At 44.1% G+C, this 24,155-nt stretch overlaps 1 long non-coding RNA gene across 5 annotated transcripts in view; it reads left to right on the top strand.

The window, feature by feature from the left end:
- The window catches only part of LOC115097013, an 80,173-nt gene that overhangs the window by 16,829 nt on the left and 39,189 nt on the right, over positions 1-24,155 (top strand). For 2 of the 5 annotated variants that reach the window (XR_003858188.1, XR_003858189.1), the window contains exon 2: positions 472-554. The exons of the other annotated variants lie outside the window; for them this stretch is intronic. This is a non-coding gene — a long non-coding RNA (uncharacterized LOC115097013). The remainder of the gene's footprint in view (positions 1-471; positions 555-24,155) is intronic. 5 annotated transcript variants of the gene reach the window in all.

Genomic DNA, 24,155 nt, shown 5'->3' with positions numbered 1-24,155 from the left:
GGATCCCGCTGCCTCTCTTTTAGAATTGTCTAAAAATGGATAACAAGTAAGGGTAAAGTCTCCTCCAATGATCAAATGACCCTCTGCCCATTCAGAAACCATCCCTGATACTTATTCAAAAAGGAACCTTGCCCTGTATTGTGGGGCATAGATAGATATTCGCATAGTTAACAAAGTATTCTGTACAACCAGCTTTACAGCTATAAATCTCCCTTCTGTATCCTTCAGGGTTGGCCTAATGTTTTTTGCCTCTGCCTACATAAGGCTATGTATATTGTAATTCCTTGTTATTAACCCCATATATTTATTTCCAAGTTATTTCTACCTGTTCTTTGTAAGACAAATACTTGTCACTGTTATTGTTCAAAATGTAAACCGAATTGATCAGAAAGTCGGTATAGAAAAGTTCTAAATAAATAAATAAATAATGTCCACCGCCAAGTGTTTTGAAAATAAGCTTCTTATCTGCAGTATTTGTGGCGAACCATTGAAGAAGCTAAGTATTGCTTATGGAACTGCTGGGACCTAAGTACCCCTTCATTGTGCCATCTAAGGTGAGTCTTCTGGCAAAAAGACCTCTGAGGCCTTTAAGTATTTCACTTCCTGGAAAAATAGTCACCTCTTGCCAGGGGAATTCAGGCCCCTAGTATTAAGCGAAACAATTTTTAATGTAACTATAGTGAAAATCAATCCTAACCACCAAACCAAATAATTATTCACAGTCAGAATCATACTTAAAATCAGAATCCTCAATTAAATAGCCCTAACAACATCTTCAGACAGAAGAAAGATCAATTGGCAGAAGCCAAAAGGTAGGCTGAGGGCGAAACATAACCCCTTAAATAAACACAAAGTCATTCAAGCTGGATTCTCTTGTGATGAGGACAGCTGAATAGAGGATCCATTCGGTTGGCGCTTCAGCCCCTTTCCTCCATTCGCCACTCTGCCATCTAGAAGGCATCATCCCCACTCGCACGGATCTAGAATCACATTGACTAGACATTGCTTTTGAAATGACCATCCCTGCACCTGCATGATCTCCACAGTTTCAGACACCGCATAGACCTTGGAGGTGACTCCCTCGATAGTGAAGCTTAACGCAGATGGGGAAAGCCAACGATAGCACATATTACAGTTGCACAGCTCTGAAAGATTTTCCTTAAATTCTCTCCTCTTGCGTAAAGTGGTTGAAGAGAGATCCTGGAAAACCTCCACTTTATGACCCCCTCCAAATGATGGGACTGTGTTGTCGTGCTGCCATTATCACCTTTTCCTTTATGGGGAAATTCATGAAAGCAAGCTGCAATGTCCCTGAGTAAATTGTCTCAGGTGGCCCCCAAAGCCCGATAAGCCCTCTTCAACTGCACCTTAGAGCATCCTCTTGTTCTCCTAAGCCCAAAAGCAACCTACAAATGCTGTCTGCCACATGAAAGAAATTGCCATATTCCGAGCTCTCAGGGATTCCTCTATCTTAAATTGGCTCTCCTTATATGATTTTCTAAATCTTCAAGTCGGTCATGCAGCTGTTTGGTGGCATGCCTCATGAAACTGCGTCATCTCAGCTGTACTATCATCTAGCCTCATTTCAGCCTTTTCCACGCATCTCCTCAACTCTAGCAAGTTGTTGTTTTTTTTTTTTTCTCAGAAAAGATTTTGTTTTTCATGAATTTCTATTTCATACCCACTTAGAGTCTACAAGTGACGAAGAGAGAAATAAATAAATGCTTATATACTGCCCCTTTTCCCCAAGAAGAGGGCCCAAGGTGGTTTAAAACATAAAACACAATAAAATACATCATAATATAAAAAATACAGTAGTAATTAAAAACCCCTAACAATGTAGTGGTAATGGATTCATTCCTGCTATATGAAACGAAGCAGTAAAGGTCAACAAGCAAATCATAAGTGAGACATTTTATTGGACAAACTTCATACATTGTGATTAAACCTCTTGGTAACGGATCGTGAAAGGGACCTTGGAGTGATAGTGACTGGAGATCTAAAGCATTAAAGCAATGTGACAAGGCAGTGGGTAAAACCAGAGGGATGCTGGGCTGCACAGAGAGAGGAATAGCCAGCAGGGAAAAAAGGTGATAATGGCCTTATACAGGTCTTTGGTGAGGGCTTACCTGGCATACTTTGTTCAGTTCTGGATCCCGTATCTCCTAAAGGATGGAGGCGGTCCAGAAAAGGGCAACCAAAATAGTTCAGGGTTTGTATTGGAAGAGGCTGTAAGATCTAAACATGTATATCCTGGAGGACCAGGGATGCAGGGGAGATATGATGCAGACCTTCAGATACCTGAAAGGCTTTAATGATGCACAGACATCAAATCTTTTCCATTGCAAAGAAAACTGTAGAACTAAGGGTCACAATATGAAATTCCAAGGGGGTCGACTGTGAATCAACATCAGGAAATATTTCTACACAGAGAAGCGTGGTGGAAGCCTGGAATGCCCTCCCAGAAGAGGTGGTGAAGATGAGAATGATAATGGAATTCAAAAGGGCATGGGATAAGCACTGTGGATCTCTACAGGATAGTGGATGGGAATGAAAAAATGGGGTAACCTATGTTATCTTTAGGAGTAACATTTCTGCATGCGGGTAACCTGCACGGAGCGGCAATTACTACCAAAAGCAACTTGCTGGGCAGGCTGGATGGACCTTTGGTCTTTGCTATCCGTCATTTACTATGTTTCTATGTTAAACAAAATCTTTATGCTTTAAAATAAAACACATTATTAAATACCACACAAGGGAAATACTTTTGCTGTACACATACATATCTGTGCCCCATACAGGATTTGACGCCTTACATTAGAGGGAGTGGCTTAGAGGTTAGAGGAATGGACTGAGAAGCAGTAACACCAGGGGTTCAAATTACGCTTCTCCCCAACTGATAAATCATTGTGACCTTGAGTAAATCACTACCTCAGGAGCCTGCTTAAGAACATAAGAACATGCCATACTGAGTCAGCCCAAGGGTCCATCAAGCCCAGCATCCTGTCTCCAACAGTGGCCAATCCAGGCTTATAAGTACCTGGCAAGTACCTAAAAACTAAGTCTATCCCATGCTACTGATGCTAGTAATAGCAGTGGCTATTATCTAAGTCAACTTAATGAATAGCAGGTAATGGACTTCTCCTCCAAGAACTTATCCAAACCTGTTTTAAACCCAGCTACACTAACTGCATCCCCTGGCAACAAATTCCAGAGTTTTAATTGTGCACTGAGTGAAAAAGAACTTTCTCCGATTAGTTTTAAATGTGCTACATGCTAACTTCATGGAATGCCCCCCAGTCCTTCTATTAGACTGTAAGCTCCTAGGTCCTGGGAATTAGTGTAAGTGAATTGTAGAAATGCTGTAAACCCACTTGAGCATGATTTGGAAAGGAGGGCTAAAAATGATTTTACGACAGCCATATACTGCCAGTGACTGGAAGCGCTAAAGCCTGGGCATACACCTGGGAAGAGGTGATCAGTACTGTGCTTTGGGCAGTGGTTGAAGCTATGGCTTGTGAGTAAAGAGTTTGCTGCAGGAAGAACAGGAGCACATTCTTGGAACATAAGGAACTTCTGGACAGGAAATGCCAGCCAGCCCATCATGGCCCTCCATTGTAATTTATTCCTCATATTTCAGCATTCATGCTGTCAGCTATTTCTATGAATGCTTGTCTTGTTTGTTTTTCACTTTTAAATTTCCAAATGCGACCTTGTGTTTGAGGAGTAGGTTGGGAAGATATTTAATTCTTGATGTGTTTGACCCAGAGAGGATAATTTTTATAGTTGTGCAGAAAGGGATTAAAATCTGCATGTAATATGTAACTCAGGACTTTAGGCAGCATTTTCAAAGCGAACTTATATGCATGAGATTTGCTTTGCAAATGCTCGGGTAATTGGCTCTGGCATGTGCACAGATTAACTCACATAAAGTTACACCTCCTCTTCCGAGGTCATAACTTGTGGGTAAATTTTAAGCACATTAAAAAAAAATAAAAAAAAATTCACAAAGCATGCACGTAAATTCCAACTCTGTCGTCCTGTCCCCCGTCCCCCCGGAATGCCTTTCTGCAGTTCCTGTAAAAATGCGCGTGGAACCAAATTACATTGCATGCCTGCTTTTACGCGCCCAGACCCCTGGACTATTTTTTAACAGCTATTTCTGTGCATGAGACTGGTTCTTGTGCATGTAAATGGCATTGACAGTCAGGCCCTAAGTGCTCATATTGTAGCAGGCTGTCTGCAGGCCTTTGTTTCTTCTCTTTCTTGCAAGCGTGCGCCGCACCATGTGCTTCGCCGTACTAAGGAATGCTGCCACGCTGATTGCTGTCATGGCTGGGCATGCTGTAATGCTTTACTTGTGGGGGGTCATCTGAGGGCAAAGATTCTTTTTCTCCACTTGATTCGGAGCACAGCTGATTGAGACAGCGAGTTGGACATTACTCTGTGTACGCCCATTGTTACTGCTCTCATATTCTGAGCAAACTCTGAGTTGACTTCACCTTGTTGTCCCCTGTGTGCTCAGTAGGCTGGGTCACCAGTATTATCCTGTAGCCTAATCTCAGGACTGACTGAAGGCTTTTGGCTTCTGTGTTTACAGTTTACGGGAACAGATATATGTTATTCATTATTGTTTCATAACAAAAGATGTGCCATGCTGGGTCAGACCAAGCATGGGTCCGTCCATTGAGCCCAGCATCCTGGCTCCAATAGTAGTCAGTCAGGGTCACATCTACTCTGGCTATTTCCTGTTACTCACTCCCAGGGATAGCAGTGGTTTTCTTTAGTCTCCCTGGCTAATGTTTTATTGACTTTTCCTCCAGGAACTTGTCCACACTTCATTTAAACCCCGCTATGCTAGTTGCCTTGACCACATCCTATGGCAACAAATTCTATAGTTTTATTGTGCACAGAGTGAAAAAATACTTTCTACAATTAGTTTTAAATCTTCTGGTTGTTAGTTTTGATGGAGTATCTCTTTGTTTTAGTGTTATGTGAAAGGGTACATATCCGTCCTTTTATTTACCCGTTCCAGTCCATTCGTGATTTTATAAACTTCTACCATCTGTCCTTTTTCCAAGCTTTTCCTAATCTGTGTAGCCTTTCATTATAGGGGAGTCGTTCCATCCCCTTTATCATTTGTTGTTGTCCTTCCTGGTCGAAACCAGTTTGGTTTTTGACAAAGCTGGAGTTGCTGGCAGTCGCTACTGTGAGCACCGCAGGCTTTACCAGTTGTATATGTTATACTTGAACTTGGTTTGTGGGCCCTTGGGTCGTGGAGAGAGCTGACTACACCCACAGGGAGGAGCCCTGTTGGGACTCTCCACTACAGGTGGGGTCTCAGCAGTGATGGACACAGGAGTCAGAGATATATTTATTATACAGCAAAGAGAAACCCGAGGAGCGGGTTTGTAAACTCAGTCCTTAGTAGGAAGACCTGAGATGGATTCTCTGGTAGTGTTCCGCAGAGCGGGGTAACCCAGGAAATACATGCTGCTTGGTAGTTCTTGTGCATAGTGGCTCCGGTAGAGGTCCACAGTGCGGGATAGGCCGGAGGTAGATCCTGGCAGCAGGCACAAGACAACGTGGATCCGCTAGTGGTCCACAGAGCGGGGTAACCTGAGGATCCGCACAGCAAGAGAGAAGCAGAGTTGTAGATCAGGTCTAGTATTCACTCCGTAGAATTGTAGTAGAGGTATCGTTGTAGCAACAGCGGAGACTCGGAGCAGGAACACTGGAGGGTCGTCCGTAGAAGTAACGAGAGGTACTCACTAAGCTGGTGAAGGTGAGGCTCTCCGAGGAGCAGATAGCCCTGAGTGCAGCAAGGCCCCCAAGGAGCGGGTACCTGAGTCGCTCAGTCTGGAACGCAGGAACAGCGAGGCGAAGCGTCTCAGAGAAAAGGAATTGAGCAAGATGGAATCCTTGCTGACTCGTTGGTAGGAAGGTCCGGTAGGCTTAAGTACACATAAGCAGTGACATCATGCGGAGGGGACGCCCTCGAGGTTCCTGCCATGACGTGGATAAGATGGAGGCAGGTGCGCGTGCCCTATGATACACCAGATTCAAGATGGCAACCGGGATGGCCCACGCCGTCCTGGGGACGCCAGGGAGGTCGTTGTGCGGAGGCAATGGTGGCCATTTTAGCCAGAATTGGAGCTACAGGGCAAAATGAGGTGAGCAGCAAAGGTCGCAGCCATCTGCGACTGATGGGCGCAAGAGTATAATATTCAAGTAAATAGATAAGTTGGACCAGCTCCTTTAAGACATTTTGCAACCAAGCTCAAAACCTTAAGTTGTATTCTTCCCATGATGGGAGGGTAGTGGAGCTCCTGCGAGATTGGAATCAAACGATCTCGCTGAGACTGGTCGTGACATTATGGAGCATTTGGAGGCCCCAAAGAGTAGTGATGGCCAAACCCTAATGTAGAGAATAATCCAAACTGGACACCAGGATGTCAACAACAGTGGCCACTACCTAATACTGTGTTGGAAAAGGAACCCCAGTGATGCTTAAATGTCATGAAGTGCATCATCCTGGGGTAACACTTAAGTTGGTCCAATACAAAGTATCACACCTTGGAAGGCATCGGGAGGTTGCCTCTCTTCAGCGCTGAATGATATCCTGCATCTCCTCTTGTAAAAAAATGTGGTGCTCTGGACCCTGGAAGATGGCTGGATGCCCGTCCTCCAAGGTCAGATAAGCCTTACATAGTGTGAGTGGAGGACTAGGTCTCCAGTGCCCCAGTAACCAAAATGAATGTCTAGTTGAGCACAGTATCTGGTTCCTCAGAACTCCTCACCTGAACCCACCCTCGAATATGCTCCACTTTACTACTAATGTTACGGTAAACCACAGAAGAGACCAGTAATATATGGGGAAAATGTTTCATTTTGTGTGATCATTTTTTTTAAAAGTTATTTTATTTCTGTGTTCTATATTGTTTTGGTGCATGCTAAACCCATTGATTGCACGCAAGCGTGACTTAGCATGTGCTAAAATGCAGGAACGGAATGAAATGTTGCATTTGCGTCATCACAGATGGGAAATGACACAGAACGAAACAACAAATGTTACTGCGACTTACCTGTCGTTTGAAAATAACACATCCCTATGTATTTATTCACTGAAAATATCGATCCAGTGTTCTAGGAAGCTTACAATAAAACACATGGAATTACATGGTGGGTAATAGCATGGGCACAGTGTTGTGGTTGGTGTATTTTATTCAATATTAAAGTATTTTGAAGGCAGCTCTCGGCCTGGACGCACAAGTGCAAACCCTGCAGGTATTTCCCCATAAAAGCTGTCTAAGAAAAGAGTATGCACACAAATGTGCACCTCCTATTTGTGCGGGGTCGTCGTCTGTGTTACATTTTCATGCATATGTTTGTAAATACAAACCTACGCAGGCAAGTTTCAAAGAACCCGACTCCATACAGAAATGGCTTTATTTTTATTGCCATTTATAAGTCGCCTCTGTGCCGAAGTCCTAGGCGGTGTACAATCCAACATACGTATGAAAACAAAGATTAACATTAACAAATAAAATACAAAAATACAATCAACATTGATGTAACTTAACGCCTCAAAAACATAAAATAAAGCCACCGAGCTTCTGAACCTGCCTTCTTTATAAACCTCGTAATAGCTTACATTTTGGCTCAGTCGGAGCCAGTGCTGGCTTCTTGGCACTGTGAGCCATCGTTAGCAGCTACCCAGGGTTTTTCTCCATATTTCAATAGAGCCTCCCTCCCGCTGTTCCTGGTCTGGTCATTACAGCAACAGTGCTGATGATGGGAGCCCTAAATTTAGCCGTCGCGTGTCACCCTTATTGATGGCTAAAGCTTCCTCTCCCCACCCCAAGGCTGTGAGCACTGCCTTTGCAGCACTTCTAGCTCCGGCCTGAAAGATCAGAGCCAAGAGTCAAACCCAGGGCCCTGCACTGCCATTGAGCCATGGGCCGGACCCCATAATACCTCTCTAACACTTTGGGAGTGAATAAAATGTCACTATTGATGCGTTTGCATAAGGGGGATGTTTATACTATGGAATCTGTTCATAGTTACTTCGCCAACTAGAGGTTGCAATTTATTCATTATTTTTTTACCTAGTCCTGAGAATATAAACTCATAGCCCCCACTAAGAGGACAGTTTTTCAAAGGCATTTCTGCAGGTAAAAAGTGTGTTACGCACAGGCGTGACCTTTTACGAACCCAATATGCAGGTAAACTTACCTGTCTGCTGCGTATTTGAGTGGAAGTGTTCCTGGGGCTGGAGCAGAGGAGGAGTTTGGACTTAGGCACACATTTTTTTAATTTAAAATTTGTCATGCACATAATAGCAGGTGCGATCACGTGCGGGGTAGATTTGCTGGGATAATTTTCAAAGCGCACTTAACGTGCGTTAAGAACGCTTTGAAAATTGGTGTAACTTGTTTAGGGGGGGCTGCTATAACCTTACCCCTTAAAAAAAAAAAATTCCATTCCAAAACGGAAAAAATTCTCACGCTTCACAAAGTCAAATTAACCGTACCCCGATTTTTCAAAGACATGAAATACGTTTGGAAGCTTCTTACTCCTCCCCTCTGATTTTAGGAAGTGTTTTATGTTATTTTGAAAGGAAAGAAAAAAATTAATCTTCAGACTGAGATGAACAGAAGACCTGGGCCTTGTAATATGAAGAACTTGACTGTGGCAGAGATTTGGAAAATGTATGTAGTCTGAAGTAGAGAAAGATAGGATTTTAATCCTTTGAGATTAAGGAGTCTACAGAGAAATTCCGTGGGCTGAAAAAGTGTGTGTGAGAACTTTTGAGAAGAAAATTGTAGAAAACTGCCTCTTGTCTAGTCAAGCTGAGGAGTGGTAATGAGTGTTCAGACCACAAGCCCTGCTCACACCATCCAGCTTCCAGTTTCAGGACATCCTCGATGGCAGATATTTGTGTGGTGAGAACTGTTGCAGGGGCGTCCTATTGTGACTGCTTTCTTCTATCCAAAGCAGTCAACATTTTTTTTTTTAACCACAGATGACAATTAGTCATAACATAAAGAGGGGTACCACATAAGGGCACTTTTTCACTAACATTACATTCTAACAGTTCTTTAAGTTATTATTGGGCAGCTATCCAATGATAACTTATAATTCAATCTAAAAATAGAAAGCTAATGGCCAGTAGCTAGACACAAGTTCTAAGCATCTATCAATCACAGTTGTGGCAGGCCTGAATTTCAGCATTTTATATCAGCTTCCTCTTTTCTCTAGTACTATTGTTTTCTTTGTAGGGGTGAGGCAACCAAGCTTTCTCATAAGTCTCAAATCTCTAGTGGCATACAGCAATACAAGAAGGTAGCTGCAGGTTTGATGGGGAGAAATCTAAAGACTAGGGTCCAGAGAGATTATGCAATGGAGATTGCATAATGATGCCATGTTCGTACAAATTTAGGGCTGGATTTTAAAAAGGTTACGCGCGTAACCAGCATTATGTGCACCAGACCTATTTTAAAAAGGCCCGGTGACGCGCGTAAAGCCCTGGGATGCGTGTAAGTCTCGGGGCTTTACAAAAGGGGCGGTCCAGGGGCAGGGCCAGAGGCTTTCGACATAGCGGCCATTGCTGCTGTGTTGGAGGATCGCGTGCCGGCAGGCGAAACTTGCGCCTGCCCAATGGCAGGCACAAAAGGTAAGACAAGTCAGGGGGGGCTTTAGAGTAGGGCTGGGGGAGAAAAGGTTAGGTTAAGTTAGGGGGGAGGGAACGGAGGAAGGCAGTTGCGCGCACATAAGGTGCACAATTGTGCACCCCCTTGCGGGCACTGACCTTGGATTTTATAACATGCGCATTCTGCGTGCACCGACGCCCGCGGACTTCCTCAGTTCCCTCTCAGTCTGCAGGGCTTTACACATGTAGGCCTTTTAAAATCTGGCCCAAAATGTTTGCCCCATGTCAGTCAAAAATAGGGGGATTTTTAAGATTTTATTGAGACACAGGCAAATAAGTCATAACATGAGCTTATCACAAATACATTCAGAAGCTTTTTTTCTACAGGCAGTGGGATTTACAAATGGAGAAAAAACACAGGAGATGCTATTTATGACTCAATAAATTCAGAAAAGGACAAGAGAGAGGGTTTTCCCGAACAGTTATCTGCTTCCTTGGGGAAGCCAAAAAAGGATGGCTGGAGATGGTCGGGTGTAGAGTGCGCAAGTACGTGAGAGAACTGGAGGTGTGCGAGAGAGACTTCTATTTCCATCAGTGGGGTTGCTCTGCTGAGCAGGACCCTCCTTGGATAGATCTCCTCCTCTATGTACTGGATCACAACAAGTCAGGGTCATCCTCTGGGAGGGTGCTCCAAATGCTGCCCTGGACAAGAAGCAAGGTGGTTGCTGCTCCCTCAGCTTTGTGGACCCCTTCCCCTCTCACAAAAGTCAAAACATATATATACATACGTGCTACCCAATCCTCCCGCACCCACATGTGTACACATTAAATAAAGGGCACAGCACGTTAACTAGAGAGACGTCTACCCCACACTTTAATAATCTTCTAAGACCTAACACGAATTAATCACATTTAATGCATTTGTAAGGCACTAATGCCCATCGGTAAGTAGGTTCCTTAGTATTATTTTTATTCCACAACTTTTAATTCATAATTGCTTTTTTTTTTGCCATTCTTAATGCTTTAACCGTCTCTGTTGTGATATAGTGTCTGTGACTGCAGTGTTCGTTCTTTATATACACTGTAGTTGATAAGGCAAAGTATGCAAATGTAATCAGTCTTTTTTTTTTTTTTTAAAACAAAACATGTTTTCATAAATGTATTTATGTATTATCTCACTTTTATGGCTCATCTTTTCACATAATTGTGAGGTACCGCCTCCAGCCTATAGGTGATGCTGGGGAGCATGCTGGATTATCTGTTCAGGTCTCCTAGTTCATGCCCTTCACTTCCTCCCAGCAGTTATCTTGATCCTGTCTAGTCCTGCCTGGCCCAGTTTATACGCACACACATGCTTCCTCTGTCTCACATATGCACACATACAGACAAAAACTGAACTGGAAACAGAGGAAAAGCAGAAAATCACTATTCCTCAAAACAATACAATCAAGAAATATAAATCAAACAGGATAGTAAAACCATACTAAAAAATATCCATTTCAAAACAGCTGATGAATAAAATAATATTCAATAATTAGAAGCTCCTGTACAAATTTTAAAAAATTTTCTAAACATCGATAAAATATTTCAAAACAGCAGACATAAGTTAATGCCCAGTAATTAAAACTAATAAGGATTTTAAAAAATCCCCCACTCTCCATACCTGTCACCCTGAGATTGTCGTGAACTGGGGGTACACAGAGACAAAAATAAAATATGCTCCTTCTGTCTCAGACACACATACACGCTTGGTGAGAGACAGAGGGTGTTTAAGTGTCTGTGTGTGTATAAGACACACACATTTCCTCCATTTCTCTCTCACCCACACACACACGCTTCCTCTGTATCTCACACATGATTCTTGTCTCACACACATGCGCGCACACACACGCTTCCTCTCACCCCCTCCCCGCATGCACTCAGGCACCCTCTCATACGCACAAACACACACCCGTTACTCTCACGGGGCAGGTCTCTCTCACACACGTTTTGGAGCTCTTCTTTGGCCGCTGGCTGCTCAGCAATCCTCTTCCATAGGATTCTGCCAGCACATCGCTTCTCTGCGCCGCCGCGGGACCTTCCTGCTGGCAGCAATGGCACCCCCCCTCGCGCCCCCCCCCCCCCCCACCTTAGTATGCCACTGCTTATATCAACTTTCTTGCAGCGTTAATCTTTGATTTTGCTGGAAAAACCAGGGATTCCTTAAACCAGGTGTGCAGTTTAAGGCTCACCCAGGGGCACCCTACTAAACCCTCGACAAAATGAACCAGCGGTATGCTGCAGTCCTGCTGATATTTGGGAAGGATTTTTTTTCTCTCTCCCTGTTTACTGTTGTTTTTCCACCAAGCCAAGATTCAGTGAGAGCCAGGCTTGATTTGTTCCTGAAATGTTGCTAATTGGTTTTGTGCTTTGGACTTGAGTGTGTGAGAGCGTTCTCAGTCAGAGGCTCTCTCTAATAGTTCTCTGGCTTAAGCAGTGAGTCTCACTCAGTGCTGCTTTGCCCTTAAAATCTGGACAATGATTTTGAACTTTTGTTTTGCATCTGCTGTACTCGGAGGTGGTCATTGATCTTGGGCCACATCCGAGAAACCTTGTTCCAGTCCTGATTTTAGTCTGCAGACTTCGCTTTGTGTTCCAGTTTAATTTTTGTTTCAGGTCTTTTAGTCTTTTGTACCTGCCCGTGGTTTGCTTTGAGCTCCTGTGGTTGTACCCTGGTAACCTTATCCTGATCCAGCTTTGACTCCAGTCCCCACTCCAGCCTTGCCTGTAGCGTTCCAGTCCAAATCTTGCTTAATCCAGTCCAAGACTTTCTTCTGGTGTTAGTCTGAGTGTTGATCCGGTGACCTCACCTCTGGATATTCTAGCGACTCCAGTTCCTGCACTGGAGAATTCAAGAGTTCCAGTCCTAGTCACGCCGCCAGTCGGGTCTTGCTTTGCCTGCAGCATTCCAGTTTCTCCACCTGGAGAGTCCGGTTCCACTTGTATCTCTGACTCCAGTTCCTTTACTGGAGAGTCCGTTTCCAGTCATCTCTCAGACTCCAGATCCTGCTCCAGGTGTGCCAGCAGTTTTCCAGAGACATTATATGGGACTTTGCTTTTCTCGGGAGGACTTTGGGATCTTGGGGATCTTTGGGGGCATCCAGAGTCCACTTGTTTTGTGGGGAGGGGGTGTATGTGAGGTACTGCCTCCAGCTTTAGGTGGTGCTGGTGGGCCTGCTGTATTACCTATTCAGTTCTCCTAGCTCTTGTAACCCTCACCTCCTCCCAGCGACCACCTTGTTCCTGTCTAGTCCTGACTGGACCAGCCCCTAGTGGGTTTGGCTCTATCTGCCTCACTTTGGGCTGGCCCCAGCGCTGGTTCATTGGCTTGTCATTGTTATCCAGTCCCTCTCCTGTCATGCGTACCTTGTTTCTGCCAAAGATCTATGTTCCGGTTTTGCTTTGCCTACTCTTGTTCCCATCCAGCTTTCTTGGTCTGTCAGTCCTTGCTTTTACAAGAAACTCCAGGGCTCCCTAAAGACACTCTGGTTAAACCCCTGACAATAACGCTCTCGCAGCAATGCAATATTTGCCTTATGCATACCATTCTCTGTGTTTCAATTTTGTTTGTGTCAATGTTGTTTTTTGTTTTTTTTTTGCCACAAGAAATGATCAATTTGTATTTTTTCATTTCTTACCACCACCACCCCATTGATTCCTGTGGAATTAGGCCATGTCAGTGTTTTGGAGCATATGGAAATGAGGAAGGATGGCGACTGACATGTGGGCAAGCCTTTTTTGGATGCTTCCCCCTTTGTGTTGACATCATCACAACAGGAGGCAGACACATACTCATTGTGGTCTCCCCACCCAGTTCTGGAAACGAATGCTGTCAGGATACTGCCTACCCACAAAGGGATAACGGTGTTTTACATATACGGGGAGGGTCATTTTCAGAGCCCATTATCACAGTTCAAACGCTGCTTTAGCTGCGGAAATGGGCTTGTAGAAAATCGCCCGTCTGTGTGCGGGCAACGTTACGAGAATAGCGCTGCTAAACCCGTGACATTACCCACGCTGAAAAGAGGCAATCCTGGGGGGAGAATCGGGGAAGGGTTGGCACCTACATGCACACGTTTTTTTATTTTTGACAAGTATGCACATCGTTTTTCTTGGAACAAATTAGCAGATGTGAATGTGCGCAGGGAATGTTCCCTTTGGAAATGTGGGGGTAAAAGGTATCCTCGGACTTGGTGCCAATACGGGCAGATATCAAATTACTAGGGGGGTGAGTACACACATGTTTTACATTTTGTTTTTCAATTTTGTTTTTTTTAATTCTTTTTTTTTTCTTCTGTTTGTTTCACGTATAAAAAAAAAAAAATACCAAAACTAAATAAATGGAAAAAAAAATGTTCGGTTCCCAACCACTGATGGAGAAAAAAAATATAAAGAACATAAACCCTTCCCATGTCCTGTCCTGCTCCCCTCCCCCAGCCTCCTCGGCTCTTCTGATCCCCACCAGTGTTACAGCTGTAAATGGTACAGGTTCCCTGTGTGTTGGGTTGTTTTGTTTTTTTTTGTAGTAGGATATCCTGTTTTTGAAACAAAACAAACTAACTTTTGTTCATTTTGAAAATGAAATAAAATGAAACAAAACCGGGAAAATTTCACAAAAATTTCTGGTTTCATTTCCAGCAAACGGCCATCTCTAAAACTTGCCCTCATTGTAATGAAGAGGATTCTTTCATTATAATATGTTTTTCCTTGAGATATACCAGGTCCCTCAGCTGGGTTTTTGAAAAATTAGGACGATACTGCTTTTACTCCTGTTGCGCTGGAGGTGGACCCTTGGCCTGGTGCAGGATTGGTACCGCCCTCTGGTCAGACCCAGAGAGCGCCTGCCACCAGGAGGCGGAGCATGGGAGGAGACAGAGGCTAGCTGGAGCTTCACCAATAGCAACCCGGGGTTTTGCAGGTTGAGCCCTTGGGTCCCCGGGCCATCTAGTCTTAGGTGGGCCTCCCAGAGAGGAAGCGCAGGGGAGTGTTCACCATGAACAAGGGTGTGCGGTCAATGTTCAAGCAAACAGGTTCAGGAATCACCGGAGGCCAGAAGAGAGTGTCCGAGTGGATAGCTAGGATGAAGGCCAGAGTATCAGTCCAGAATGGTCAGCCGAAGCAGGGGTCAGTACCTGTAGTCAGTCTGGGAGTAGTCAGGTCAGGCAAAGGTCAAGTTCCAGGCAGCGATCAGACGTGGTCAGTGGACAGGCAGCGGTCAGATGTGGTCAAGAGCAAGCAAAGGTCAGTACCGTGAGATCAGTCCGAAGGGTACTACCAGGAATGGAGAGACGCTGGCAAACTAGAGACATGGGAGTGTACAACCCGATTGCCAAGGCGAGGAACAGGAAGCAGAGACTCGTCTTAAGTATCCGGCCTACGTGATGTCATCGGGAGGTGCCCCTGTGGGTTTTCCCGTTGTTGGCCCTTTAAAGGACTGCAGGTTGGCCGCGTGTGCGCCTAGGGGCGGGGCCAAGGACGCCGACAATGCGGAGCCCCAACGGGAGTTCCGCTGTGAGGCCTGCACGGAAGACTGCGAGCGGGGGAGCCGGGGATGCCGTGAACTGGCTGCAGAGGAGTGGTGCCCGGAGCTTGTGGACGGGATAGCGAGGTGAGAAGGGCCGGCTGCGGAACGGACGCGGCCGGGACGCGCAACAATTCCCCCAAGTCACCGAATATCTTTTGGGCAGAAATCTTTCTAGGTCATGATTTAAGTTCCATATGGCTTGCATTACAAAAAATGTAGCCTCAATGGTTATCATAGCTCTGAGATGACTGTATGGAAACTAAGGAAGAAAACCAGAAAGAACAATTCTGAATAAGAACATAAGAATTGTGTATGAGTTCCTTCCTACTGGTCCTGTGTGGCTGGATGACACATTGAGGCTATGAGAGGGGGTGATTTTCATCTTTGATCATCCTGTGATTGATTTTAATGACATTCTTCTAATGTTTGAGGACAAATTTACATTTCTTTCGTGCACAGTTTGTTTTTGTTTTGTTTTTTTTTTTAAATCATATGCTGGAAAGGAAATTTTCAGCTGTGCTCAAACTTGACTGTAGCACAATTTTGATTTGAATTAAGTGCTTTTGTTTTTACTGTGCTTTGCTAAATAGTCCAATTATTAATACAAACAATCTGTCAGCTGAAACTTCACAGCCTGGGTATTTATGGATATTCATTCCCTTGAAATACTGATTTTAGGCTTTGAAGTAATGTGCTCAGTCGCATTCTAGAAGAGATAAAGTAATTCCCTATTCCTTGTTTACTTAGAAATGTACTGTACAGTCAACAATACGAAGATTAAATTTGAGTTGGAATTAATTATTTGCTTTCCAAATCTGAACTCAAGGCGAGCTGCATAGTTAGGTAGAGTGGATTGTTTTCTTTCCCAGAAGGTTTAACCATCTAAGGGGGCCAGTTCATAAACTATATTATTACAGCTACTGTATGGTAAAAGAGCTAATGTACAGATAATGCATGGACTTTGGAATTCCGCAGAAAACCCGGTGCATTGTGGGTACGTCAGTGAGCTGCTTACTGCTATGAAAACAAACGACACAGCTTGCATTAAAGTCGGCAAGCCACGTTATTCAATGGGACACAGTAAGTGAAGGCATGTAAAGACCCAAATGGTCCATCCAGTCTGCCCAGCAAGGTGCTTAGGGTTGTAACTGCCGTTCCGTGCAGGTTACCCCACGAAGAAATGTTACACAAAATGTTTCACTAATAAAGGCTCAAATCACCTTGATTCAAAAATCAAAATCCAATTTTGTGTGTCTCCTCTTATTCTTATGGAGAAATGCACCCATGTGTCACAAGAATAAGAAGAGACATAAAAATTTGATTTTGAATGCAAATATTGTATTGTTTCATAAGGAGGGTTGTGGTTTTTTTTTGTTTTTTTTTACCAGTGATTGAGAGTTTAGCAATCTGATTTTTTTTTTTTTTTTTTTTTTTTTTACACAGTGCTCCATGCTGAGGTCTTTTTCCTCCTGATATCTAATCAGATGATTTGAGCCTTTATTAGTGAGAACGTTTGTGTACATACACCTAACGTTAGCATAGGTTACCGCATTTTTTTCAATTTCATCCTTAAGATCCCAGTGATCCTCTGTGTTTATCCCATGTCCTTTTGAATTGCATTACTGTTCTTCTCTTCACCACCTCTTCCGGTAGGGGCATTCCCTGCACCCACCACCCTTTCCATGAAGAAATAATTCCTGACATTGTTCCGGAGTCTACCCCCTTTGTGTTTCATATTATGACCTCTAGTTCTACAGCTTCTTTACCACTGGATGAGGATTGATTCCTGTGCATTAAACATAGAAATAACGGCAGAAGACCAAATGGCCATCCAGTCTGCCCAGCAAACTTTCACACTTATTTTTTTCATACTTACTCTTGGCCCTTATAAGTAATTTTTTGGTTCTATTTCCCTTCCACCCCCGCCATCAATATAGATAGCAGTGCTGGTGCTGCATCTAAGTGAAGTATCTAGCTAAAAATTGTTTAGGGGTAGTAACTGCCGTAATAAGCAAGCTACTCCCATGCTTGTTTACCCAGCCTGTACAATTCAGTTCTTGTTGGTTGTCTGAATATAAATCCTCTTTTCTTCATTCCCCCTGCTGTTGAAGCAGTGAGCCGCGCTGGATATGTATTCCAAGTGAAGTATCAGGCTTAATTGATTCTGGGTAGTAACCGCCGTAACAAGCAATCTACACCCACGCTTATTTGTTTACCCAGACTATGTAATTCAGTCCTTGTTGGTTGTTGTCTGAATATAAATCATCGTTTTTCTTCATTCCCCCTGCCGTTGTAGCAGAGAGCTATACTGGATTTGCATTGAAAGTGAGGTATCAGGCTTATTTGGTTTGGGGTATTAACCGCCATAACAAGCAAGCTACTCCCCTGCTTTTTTGTGGATGCAAATCCTTTTTTCCACATTTCCTCTTGCCGTTGAAGCATAGAGCAATGTTGATGTTGCATTAACCATATGTATGTTTATTGAATAAGGATATTAATCTCCAGGTAGTAGCCGTCATTCCCGCAAGCCACCCCATGCCTCTTTTCTTCATTCACATCCTCTAGATTTTATGGATCCACTGTGTTTATCCCATGCCCCTTTGAAATCCTTCACAGTTTTGGTCTTCACCACTTCCTCCGGTAGGGCGTTCCAGGCATCCACCACCCTCTCTGTGAAGAAATACTTCCTGACATTGGTTCTGAGTCTTCCTCCCTGGAGCTTCAAATCGTGACTCCTGATTCTGGTGATTTTTTTCTGACTGAAAAGGTTTGTCGTTCTCTTTGGATCATTAAAACCTTTCAAGTATCTGAAAGTCTGTATCATATCACCTCTGCTTCTCCTTTTCTCCAGGGTGTACTTATTTAGATTCTTCAATCTCTCCTCATAAGTCATTCGAGGAAGACCATCCACCTTTTTGGTTGCCCTTCTCTGGACCGCCTCCATCTTATCTCTGTCTCTTCGGAGATACGGTCTCCAGAACTGAACACAGTACTCCAGGTGAGGCCTCACCAAGGACCTGTACATGGGGATAATCACTTCCCTTTTCTTACTCTATATTCCTCTCTCTATGCAGCCCAGCATTCTTCTGACTTTAGCTATCGCCTTGTCACATTGTTTCTCCGACTTCAGATCATTAGACACTATCACCCCAAGGTCTCTCTCCTACTTTGTTCACATCAGCCTTTCTCCCCCCATTGAATACAATTCATTCGGATTTCCACTCCCCATATGCATGACGCTGCACTTCTCAGCATTGAATCTCTGCTGCCATGTCTTCGACTACTCTTCCAGCTTCCTTAAATCCCATCTCATTCTCTCCACTCCTTCCGGCGGGTCCACTCTGTTGCAGATCATCCGCAAAAAGACAAATCTTACCTTCTATCCCGTCCGCATGTCGCTCACAAAGATATTGAACAGGACCGGTCCCAACACCGATCCTTGTGGTACACCGCTTAAAACCGCTTTCTCTTCAGAAAGCGTTCCATTTACCATCACACATTGTCTTCTGTCCGTCAACCAGTTTGCAATCCAGGCCACCACCTCGGCACTCACTCCTAAGTTTCTCATTTTATTCACCAGTCTCCTGTGCGGGACCGTGTCAAAAGCTTTGCTGAAATCCAAGTAGATGACATTGAGTGCTCTTCCTTGATCCAATTCCTTGGTTACCCACTGCTAGACCTGTCAGTCCAGGATCCAGTACGCCTGGGTGTAGCTCCCAATCGCATCACTCAGGATCAGGGTCGGTTGCGCCATCCCAACCTTCAATCCCTATCCCTGACTGCATGGATGTTGAAAGCTTAATCCTACAATCACTTAATCTCTCAACAGGAGAACCAACCAGCCAAGGACGCTTTTGCTCGCCCTTGGAACTCAGGCCTACTATATGCATATCCTCCAATACCGCTCATCACCAAGACACTGGTGAAGCTGCAACAGGACAAGGGATCCATGATCCTCATAGCCCCATATTGGCCTCGACAAGTATGGTTTCCCACACTGCTAGACCTGTCAGTCCAGGATCCAGTACGCCTGGGTGTAGCTCCCAATCTCATCACTCAGGATCAGGGTCGGTTGCGCCATCCCAACCTTCAATCCCTATCCCTGACTGCATGGATGTTGAAAGCTTAATCCTACAATCACTTAATCTCTCAACTAATGTTTCTCAAGTGCTTATAGCTTCACGCAAACCTTCCACAAGAAAGAATTATTCTTTCAAATGGAAACGGTTTACTTTCTGGTGCAAGCAAAACAATATTGATCCTTTCACTTGCCCCACAACTACTCTTCTAGATTATTTGTACTATCTCTCAGACTCTGGTCTTCAGACATCGTCAATCAGAGTGCATTTGAGTGCAATCTCCGCTTACCATAACAAGATAGGAGATGCACCTATATCCACACAACCTCTCGTCAGTAGATTCATGAGAGGTCTAACTCACCTCAAACCACCAATTCGGCCTCCAGCTACACAATGGGACCTGAATCTGGTTTTAACAGGATTAATGCGTTCTCCTTTCGAACCCATAGATTCCTGTGAACTTAAATTTCTCACATGGAAAACTATTTTCCTCATAGCCATCACGTCAGCTAGAAGGGTTAGTGAGTTACAAGCACTGGTCACATATGAACCTTATACAAAGTTTCTCCATGACAGAGTGGTTCTCCGAACACATCCAAAATTCCTTCCTAAGGTAGTTACGGAATTCCACTTAAATCAAACAATAGTTCTACCCACATTCTTTCCAAGGCCTCACTCTCACCAAGGCGAAAGAGCTCTACACACTTTGGACTGTAAACGTGCGTTGTCTTTTTATTTAAATCGCACTACGTCCCTCAGAAAATCCAATCAGCTTTTTGTCTCTTATGACCCAAATAAGCCAGGTAAAGCAGTGGGAAAGCATACTCTATCCAATTGGTTAGCAGATTGCATACAATTTTGCTATGAAAAAGCAGGCCTTCCTCTCCAAGGGCGAGTAAAGGCACATTCAGTAAGAGCAATGTCAACCTCAGTAGCACATTTTCGTTCAGTGCCAATCATTGACATTTGTAAAGCAGCAACATGGAGTTCTCTTCACACCTTTGCAGCTCATTACTGTTTGGACAAGGAAGGGCGACAGGATTCAGCCTATGGACAATCTGTCTTAAAGAACTTGTTTCCAGTTTAATCCCAACTCCTTCTACATCCAATCTGCTGTGATCTTCGGCTGACTCATTTCTTCAACAAGGCATTCCGGTTACCTGCATGGACAATGACTCAGCCTCTAGCTTGCTAATCACCCATATGTGAGGACTAGCATCCTGCTTGTCCTGGGATAAAGCACAATTGCTTACCTTGTAATAGGTGTTATCCCAGGACAGCAGGATGTAGTCTCACGAAACCCACCCCACGGAGTTGGGCCTCAAACTTTATTTTATTTTTGCTAATGCTTATTGCTACATACAAGACTGGAGTGAGACCCCTGTGGCAGGGAATATCATGGCATGCCGGGCATGCTCAGTAGCCTCAGGCAGCCAGTTAAAAGCTTCTAGAAACTTGCCAGAAGTTTTTCCCGCTTAAGGGCTCCGTGAATGACGTCACCCATATGTGAGGACTACATCCTGCTGTCCTGGGATAACACCTATTACAAGGTAAGCAATTTTGCTAACTTTCTCTCATGCATATTCATTGTGGATATCCTGAAAACCCGACTGGCTGGGGGGTCCCCGGGACAGGGTTGGGAACCACTGGACTAGGAAGTGGACTGCAACTCCTGAGCCTTTATAGGCCCTGCCATTCAGGACTTCCTGTGGGTGTCGGCTGATGACATCACCACTCTCCCTGGATATAAGGGAGTTCAGTGCAGTGAGCCAGTGCCTCAGCAACAGGTCCTTCTGGATACCACTCCCTAGGTGTTGCTGTCACTCTTGATCCTGGTTCCTGGTCTTGCTTGTCTGCCTGTCTGCCATGTTCCTGCCTTTGTTCCAGACCTTGCCTGCTTCCTGTCTTGCTCTGTTCCTGTTTCCTTGCCTGCCCTATGTTTCCTCTGCCTTGAACTGACTTTTCTTTGCTGACCCGGCCTGACCATCGCTTGCCTGAACTCTGGTCAGCCTTGACCATAGCCTGCCTCTGTCACTGCCTGAACTCTGCCAGCCCAACCTCGGCCCACTTTTTGTCTCTGCTTGGTCTCTGTCTGCCCCGAGCACAGTCTGCAAAACCTCAGCCTCTGCCTGCTGGAACCTGGCCCTTGCTTGAACGAAACAGGCTGTGCCAACCCGACAGTGGCCCGAGGACTCATCCCTGAAGCGTGACAGGAACTACAAAGAGTTACTTCAGAAAATCCACACAGATAAAAAAAATGTGTCAGGTTAGCAAAGGCTCAGAAGAGGTGAACTTGGCTCTACAGAGGAGAAACTGAATTGCAGGTCAGGATAGTGGACTACAGAAAAGATGGTTTACACCAGCATAGGAAAAAAATGGTTAAATAGTCAAGTGCAATTGATGGGTGTGTCCTGTTGCATATATGCAAATGTATACAGGTGTTTGTTCCTTGCAACCCTGATGGAACTGTTTCCATTGAACTGCTTAGACAGTGTTTTAAGGCTGTAAAGGATGGATGGTTATGAACAAATTGTTCTTAAATCTACACAAGCCTGTAGCACTCTGGTGTTCACATTCCTCACTGCCAGAAAATTTCTTATTTAGCTTTTGATGAGGTTAAGTTATCCATCTTAGAAATTTAGTGATCTCGTTGGACTCTGAATTGCCTGTAAAGGCGCAGATACAGACGGTGGCAAATCAGCCTTTTTAAAGATGGCTCAGGGATGATTTTAGGACAGTCATACAGGCCTTGGTGTTAACTAAAGTAGTTTCTGGAATTTCTTTGTAAGCAGGGTTGCCAAAAACCTTACTGTGGGTTTTGCAGTTAATGCAGGATGCTGCTACAAGGCTGATTTACAGCTACAAGAATTAATCATAGTATCACACTAAGGCTCAAAGGGGCCAATTTTTAAAGCTAATTAGCCAGATACCTCACACGTAATCCAGCTAAATGGCAAGCTTTGAATATCCCCGGGACTTACCTGGCTAACCTTTAGCTGGATAAGTCATTATCTGGCTGAAATTTACCCAAACAAGTGAGGGGCATTTTGGGGATGTTATGGAGTGAGTTTGAGTTAACCCAAATAATTTATCCGGCTATCTCTGATATTTGGGACTATTCCCAGCCACTCTGATATTTGGAATTAGCCAAATAAGTTATTCAGCTGTCACAAGATGTGGCTGAGAGCGGGTTGAAAGCTATCCAGATAACTTATGTGGCCGGATAACTTTAGACTGGTTATGTTCAAAGAATAGAGCCAGTTACATGGCAAACATATGGCTGTAAGTTTTTACACAACGTAACAGAGCCAACAAGGTAACTCGTAAGAGAATTAGCTATAGACAAAGAGGGGAAACCAAAATAGCTTAAATAGCAAAAGCTTACTCTTAATAACAGTCGTGAAGTGAATATGAATTCAAAACCTCTTGAGCAGGATTTTGAAACTTTTTTTGATTCACGTTTTCACAAGTCAGTGGACTTATTTGAGCACGAGACACAGTAAGATATAAGGTGCATGAGAGAGAAGACCGTGCGGTTCAATTTCAGTTGAACCTTAAAATCTCAATTCAACAATTTGAATTCGTATTCACTTCACAATTGTTATTAAGCGTAAGCCTTTGCTATTTAAGATATTTTGGTTTCCCCTCTTTGTATGTTTTTAAAGCCATAGAGCAAAATGGCACCACCAGCACCATTTTGAGATCGTTATGGTGCCGGTCTTAGTCCACCAGCGCCATTTGTAAAGGGACGTCCGAGGGGCAGGAGGTAAGTGGGATCCCCCAGCGATGGAGTAAGTGAGGGCTAGGGTGGACCTGGCCCCTTTTGCAGGAGGGGAAGGGGGATTGGAAAGGCCCAGGCTCCAGCAACAATTTTTGTTTTGGTGGGGGGTGGCTGGAGGGGCCCGGTGAGAACCCAGAGTGCTGGCAGTTTATTATGGAGACCCTGAGGAAATCTCGGGTCAGCCCCAGGGAGCCCTGAACCAGTGACGGAGGGGTTTTTCCCCCCAGCTTTTTTTTTTTTTTAAATTGATTTTTCTTTTGTTCTGTTTTGAAACCGTAATGAAACGAAATAGGTTCCTGTTTTGTTTCAAATGAATGCCCATCCTGATTAGCAACTAAGGATCCTCTCTGTGCTTATGCCAGGCCCTCTTAAACTCCGTTGCTGTTTTAGCTGCCACTACGTACGCCCTGGTGGGCATTTCATGTTTCCACCGGGAAAACAATATTTCCTGATGTTCTCCCCGGTCTACCCCCTCGGAGTCTCATAGCATGAACCGCTCATTCTAGAGCATTCTTTCCAATGAAACAGGTTTGCTTCTTGTGCAGGAAAACTGAGACACAAGGAGTTTACAAAAGTATAATTTAAAAATAATTAAAACATGATCTAAATAATCATTTATTAAAAATACTTCTATTCCACCTATAACTTTGTTAAGCTAAGTGGATTACAAAATCAACATAAAACGGTGTTAAGGCAAAAAATAAAATATTAATATATATTATTCCAAATTTTTTAAACTATTCTTTCAGTTGTGGATTTTTGTCTGCTTGGGTCTTTTAGCTGATTGGCTGCCACTATCATTCCATTTGCTGTCAATATTTACTGCTTCTCATTCAATGCTGAGGCAGGGAGGTTGCACCACAGAGACTCACAGATGCCACAATGAATTCCTTCAGCTGTTCTCAGTGCTCTTCCCAGGATACACTGGCTCCTGCATGCCGCCTACTTGAGCTGATTGCAGGTTGCAAAGAGTAGGCATGAATATACCTAAAGCTAGGCTCCAAGGGTCTGCTGAATATTGGACTCGTGCTGTATTTGTGTGGTTAGCACAGAGCAACACTGGTGGCTGCTCAGTTAAAT

The sequence above is a fragment of the Rhinatrema bivittatum genome, chromosome 8, assembly GCF_901001135.1.
Source record: "Rhinatrema bivittatum chromosome 8, aRhiBiv1.1, whole genome shotgun sequence".
Lineage (NCBI taxonomy): Eukaryota > Metazoa > Chordata > Amphibia > Gymnophiona > Rhinatrematidae > Rhinatrema > Rhinatrema bivittatum.
Note: the sequence above shows the minus strand (reverse complement) of the source record. Positions and strands in the feature narration are given on the sequence as shown.